This window comes from Pteropus vampyrus, unplaced genomic scaffold (genome assembly GCF_000151845.1).
Source record: "Pteropus vampyrus isolate Shadow unplaced genomic scaffold, Pvam_2.0 Scaffold19, whole genome shotgun sequence".
Classification (NCBI taxonomy): domain Eukaryota; kingdom Metazoa; phylum Chordata; class Mammalia; order Chiroptera; family Pteropodidae; genus Pteropus; species Pteropus vampyrus.
This window is the reverse complement of record NW_011888800.1, coordinates 6,554,028-6,560,669: the sequence shown is the minus strand read 5'-3', so window position 1 is coordinate 6,560,669 and position 6,642 is coordinate 6,554,028. Positions and strand designations below refer to the sequence as shown.

Sequence of the window (6,642 nt, the reverse complement as noted above, 5' to 3'; positions counted from 1 at the left end):
AAAATTTGCATAGAACTACGAAAGACCCCAAATACCCAAAGTAATCTTGAGAAAAAAGTATAATGCTAGAGGCATACACTTCCTGGTTTCAAATTGTATTACAAAGCTGTAGGAGTTGAAACAGTATGGTATTGGCATAAAAACAGACATATAGGTCAATGAAATAGAATAGAGAGACCAGAAATAAAGTCATGCATATATATGGTCAGTTAATTTACAACAAAGAAGTCAAGAACAGACAATGGGGAAAAGACAGTCTCTTTACTACGTGGCACTGAGAGAATTGAATGACCACATGCAAAAAAATGAAACTGGACCACAATCGTACACCATATATAAAAATGAACTCAAAATTAAAGACTTGAATATAAGACCTGAAACCATAAAACTCCTAGAAGAAAATATAGTCGGTAAACACCTTGACATTGGTCTTGGCAATGATTTTTTTGATTTGACACCAAAAACAAAAGCAAGAAAAGCAAAAATAAACAAGCGGGACTATGTCAAACTAAAAAGCTTCTGCATAGCAAAGGATACCATGAAAAAATAAAAATTCAACCTATGAAATGGGAGAAAATATTTGTAAATCACATTCTGATAAAGAGTTAATATCCAAAATGTATAAGGAACTCATATAACTCAATAGCAAAAGATAAAACAAAACAAAACCCCAAACAATTCAATTAAAAAATGGGCAGAGGAACTGAGTGGGTATTTTCCCAAAGAAGACATACAAATGTCTAACAGGCACATGGAAAAATGCTCAACATCACTTACATCAGGGAAATGCAAATGAAAACCACAATGAGATATCAGCAACAAGGGTCAGAACAGTTGTCATTTAAAAAAACAAAACGAAACAGGAAATAATAAGTTTTGGTGAGGGTGTGGAGAGAAAGGGAACGCTGTGCACTGCTGGTGGAAATGTAAATTGGTGCAGCCACTATGGAAAACAATACTCAATAAACACTTCTGGGTATATATTCAAAGGAAATGAAAGAGATACCTATATCACCTTGTTCATTGCACCATTATTTATAACTACCAAGACATGAAAACATGTGTCCATTAACAGATAAATCTTAAAGAAAATGTGATATATGTATACAATGGAATATTATTCAGCCATAAAAGGAAGAAAATCCTGCCATTTGCAACAACATGGGTGGACCTTGAGGGCATTATGCTAAGTGAAATAAGTCAAAGAAAGACAAATACTGTATGATCTCACATGTAGAATCTAAAAAAAAAAAAAAAGCCTCATTAGAAATAGAGAACAGATTGGTGATTGCAGAGGTGTGTGTTTGGGGATGGGGAAAATGGGTAAAGTTGCCTGAAAGGTATAAACTTCCACTTATAAGATGAATAAGTTCTAGGGACATAATGTACAGCATGTTGATTATAGTTAACAGCATTATATTGTATATTTGAAAGTTGCTAAGAGAATAGACTTTAGAAGTTCTCAGCACAAGAAAAAAAATTATAACTATGTGAGGTGATGAATATTAACTAAACTTATTATGGTGATCATTCTGCAATATATATACACATATCAAATCATTGTTATACATCTAAAAATGAATATAATGTTATATGTCGATTATATCTCAAAACTGGAAAATAAAATAAAATGAAACAAAAAAAATTCCAATCTTTCTCCTGCTTAAAACGCCACAATTACTTCCATGACTATTTACATGGCCTCCAATGTCCCAGCCCTACCTCCCCCTCCACGTGCTGTCCTCCAACCCCAACAAACTCCTTTCAGTATCAGCTATCACAAACACATAGGTCATAAGTAGTTGTACCCAACCGACCAATTCTCTTTACAGATCCACAGTAGAAAGCAAAACTGAAAAATATGTTTTAATCCATTAGAGTGAAAGATCCTATGACTTACGTCTGTAACCAATGCTATTGCCTGATTCCCTAATCTTAGGATATCTGTTCATTGCATCCCACTGAATGATGGTTGTAGAAGTAGCTAAGGGTCTTCAATAAATTCCACATTTATCAGAGCATAAAATACATTAAAGTGATAAATACATTGTTTTACAATGATAAAAAAAATGACAGATTATTATGTAATGACATGGAAAGATTTTGTGCTTTTAAGTAAAAACAGCAAGTTGCAGAATTATAGTTCAATGAATTATATGCCTAGCATATAGTAGGTAGTGAACAAATACTTATTGAGTTTAAAGAATATGATCTCAGACTTTTTTTTTAAATTACTACCCCAACACACACATAAAAACAAGCTCACATATTTTCATGTGCCTAAAAAAAGCTCTGGAGGGACAGTGACCACTTTTAACTGTGTTTACCTCTGGGGTATGAGCAGTTTTAGTTTTCCCTGGCTCTGGTCTACAGATCCCACATCTTGTGAGGTGAGGCTGCAGGGAGCAGCCCACGCTTACACATAGCAACTCACAGGAGGTGATGTAGGAGGGGCCTTTAGTCCTGCTCTTTCAGTGAGAAAGAACAGTAAATCCCAACCACTTCCAACCGCTAATCAAGGTAGCTTGCAGAGTCAGAGAGAAAAAAGCCAAGGACAAGATGTACAATTATTCAGGACACTGTTTTATTTATACCTGAGGAGAGACACCAGAATGTAATTCCCCAGTGGCTCGGGCCTTGTGCAAGCCAGACACTGTGGGAGGATGTCTTCTAACGCCTGGAGAACCCAGGCCGGAGCCAGCCAATATGGCCTAAGCAGGGGGTCATGCCTCAGTGGCTGAATCCTGAAAGTCCTAGGTTTCTGTGCTCAAAGCTTAAAGGAGAAAAAAGGGTGTTATTCAGGTTCAGCTCTAGAGACAATGTGAGGCCCTGGTAGCACCAGGGCAAGGTCGGAGGATCCCTTGGATTTGGGCGAGAGGTCACTTAAAAGCAACAGGGTCCTGAAGAGGACAGGCAAGCTTCCCTGATTTTGGATATGGACACAAATGATATGGCTTTGGAATATTCAGAAGGAATTTTTGAAAATTTAGGAGGCATAAGGTATTTTGAGAGACTTGAGAGGAAGGGGCAACAATTTACTTCCGATTTGCCAGGATGAGGTCTGCCTTAGTCTGCTCAGACTGCTACAACAAATGATAGTTGACTGTGTGGCTTAACTAACAGACATTTCTCACAGTTCTGGAGGCTGGTAGGTCTAAATTCAGGGTGCCAGCATGGTTGAGTTCTTGGTGAGGGTCTTCTTCTTGGTTTGCAGACAGTCATCTTCTTGTATCCTTACACGGTGGAGAGAAAGAGAGAAGTCTGATTTCTTCCTCTTCTTATAAAGACACAAATCCTACCATGACCATGGAGGGTTAAGGCTTCGACACATGAATTTTGGGTGTACACAAACATTCAGTCTATAACAGAGTCTGAGTGACTTCGGTGCAGTCAGGACAGCTTACAAACACTCCCAGGCCAGTAAGAGCAGAAAGCATCCTGGGGCCAGAGTAAGGGCAAAGAGGCAAAGGTCAAACCTGATCCCCTCCAGGCTCTCAGAGGCAAGGCAGATCCCAGTGGTTCTCCCACCGTGCGCCAGTAGACCTGAGTCCTTCAGAAGGTGAGGGCTGGAGATGAGATAAACAAGCCAAGATCCAAGCAGGGGGCAACCAGAAGGACCTCTCAGGCAGTTAGGTCAGGATTGTGGGGAGTCTGGAAAAGCTGGAAGCCTGGGAGATCTCTGCCTTATAAGTCATGACTAATTTATAAAACCCATCAAAGCTGTACTTGCATATATGTTATCACATTTGATCCTCATAACAATACTGAGAGAGATATTTATTTATTGATTAATAAGACTTTATTTTCACCAAGGAAAACCCATTTTTAATGTCTATTATGATAACTAATGAAGCAAGTGATACAGATAAGATATAGAGGCAGCTGAAGCACTTGTAATAGCCAACTCTGGAGAATGGACATATTTTTTAATCACCTTTGTTGAGGTATGATTTACATATAATAACATGTACCCATTTTAAGTATATTAATTTTAGTGCACATCAAGTACAATAAAAGCAACTTTCCAAAGGTATACACCCATATCGCTATCACTCTAACGAGGACAGAGCATTTCCATCACCTCAGAAAGTTGCCTCATGCTTCCTTACAGTCAACCCTCCCACACTCTTTGTTGCCCAGAAACTACTGATCTGCTGTAACTCAGTTTTGTCTGTTCTAGAATTTTATGTAAATAAAATCATCCAGTATGTATTCTTCTGTGTCTGGCTTTTTTCACTCGGCATAATATTTTCAAAATTCATGCATGTAATGTATCAGTAATTTGTTATTTTAAATTATTAACTTCAATTGTATTAGATATACCATAATTTATTTAGCCATTCTCTTATCAATGGATATTTAGATTATTTCCGATTGTCAGTTATTGTGAATAAAACTGCTGTGAACATTCATGTATAAATCTTTCTGTGGATATATATTTCATTTCTCTTGGATAAATTATTGTTATGTTATGTATATTAACTGTATTAAAAAAAAAAACCTGCCAATCAGTTTTCCAAAGTGGTTATACCATTTCACACGCCCACCAGCGGCGAATGAGAGTTCCAATTTCTCCATGCCTTGCCAGTATTTGATATTGTTAGTCTTCATGGATCAGAAGACTTGATATGGTTAAGATGCCAATGCTCCTCAAATTGATCTACAGATTCAATGTAATCCATATTAAAATCCCAGCCAAATTTTTTGTAGAAATTGAGAAGATGAATTTAAGATTCATATGGAAATTCCAGGGACCCAGAGTTGCCGAAACAATTTGAAAAAGAACCCACATTTCCCAATTTCAAAACTTACTACGAATTCATAGTAATCAAGACAGTTCGATACCAGATTAAAGATAGTCATAGAGTCATAGAGCAATAGAATAGAAGTAAGTGTCCAGATATAAACCTTTAGAGTTACAATCAACCAATTTTCAACAAGGGTGCCAAGACAATTCAATGGAAGAAAGAGTAGTCTTTTCCACAAATGGTGCTGGCACAAGTGGATATCCAATTGCAAAGGAGTGAAGTTGGACTCCTACTTCATACCATATATACCATATATCTCTTAGAAGAAATATAAGAAGAAAATATAGGCATAAGTCTTTGTGACCTTGAGGTGGGCAAAATACAAGTGACAAAAAAAATAGATAAATTAAACTTTATTAAAATTAAAAACTTTTCTATAGCCATGCCACCCTGAACAAGCCCAATCTCGTCTGATCTTGGAAGCTAAGCAGGGTTGGGCCTGGTTAGTACTTGGATGGGAGACCACCTAGGAAGACCAGGTGCTGTAGGTGTAAAAAATAAAAATAATAAGGGATTGTAAGCTGACAAATTCTTTGCAATCTGTGAGCTCAACCAAGGGTTGCCTTGCCTAAAAAAAAAATAAAAACTTTTGAGTTTCAAAAAACACCACAGAAAAGTAAAAAGATAACCCACAGAATGGGATAATACATTTACATATCAGATGTCTGCTAAGGGGCTTGTATCTAGCATATATAAGGGGCTCTTACAACACAATAATAAAATGATAAAAAAAAATCCAGCTAGAACAATGAGCGAAGGATCTGAATAGACATTTCTCCAAAAAAGCTTTGCAAATGGCCACCACCCATCAGGGAAATGCAAATCAAAACCACAATGAAATACTAATTCACATCTATTAGATTGACTATGATCAAAAAGACAGATAATAACAAGTGTGGTCTAAAATGTGGAGAAATTGGAACCCACATACACTGCTACTTAAAAATAGCCTAGTAGTTCCTCAAGAGGTTAAACAGAGTTACTTAGGTCTATAGCTAAGAGAAATGAAAACATATATCCACATAAAAACTTATATGAATAATGCTGCTATAAACATTATAGCAACATTATTCATAATAACCAAAAAATGAAAACAAACCAGATATCCATCAATTTGAATGGATAAGTAAAAAAATTCCATACAATGGAAAATTATTTAGCAATAAAAAGAAATTGTAATAACATGGATGAATTTGAAAATATTATGCCAAATGAAAGAAGCCAGTCACAAAAGACCATATATTGTATAATTCCATTTATATGAAATGCCAGAAGGAGCAAATGTATAGAGACTCAGATTAGTGTTTGCTTAGGTCTGAGGAAGGAGTTTGGGGAGAAATAGAGAATGACTGCTAATGCATACAGAGTTCCTTTTTGGGGGTGATGAATATTTTCTAAAATTAACTGTGGAGATGGTTGCAAATTTCTGTGGATATATTAAAAAAACATTAAATTTTATACTTTAGACAGTTAGGTGAATTATTTTAAAAATTATGCAAATGTCCACTTTAATAAATTATTAAACATTTTTTTGATTAAGAAATGATTTTATAAATATAGTTATATTATTATTTTGTAGATAAAGTACTTTTATTATAATTCCATAGAGCATAATACAAAATGATACCATTATTCAATACACTTCATATTGGTTGTTATTTGCTGAAATTATATCAACATAGTGCATTGATTCTGCTTCAAAAGCAGGAATGATCTCCAATATGACGAACAATGTGTGGACTGAAAAGCAGAAGAAAATATGCATAGAACTGAGTACAAAGTAAATGTATTTTCTTCAATATTCTATCCACATTGTTGTCCTGAAATAAAAGAA

At 35.7% G+C, this 6,642-nt stretch overlaps 1 non-coding gene across 1 annotated transcript; it reads left to right on the top strand.

Annotated features, from left to right (window-relative positions):
* The first annotated feature begins 5,180 nt into the window (after window positions 1-5,180).
* LOC111736321 lies at window positions 5,181-5,299 on the top strand. The gene has a single exon (XR_002779165.1). It is a non-coding gene; the product is annotated as a 5S ribosomal RNA (ribosomal RNA).
* Window positions 5,300-6,642: the final 1,343 nt, after the last annotated feature.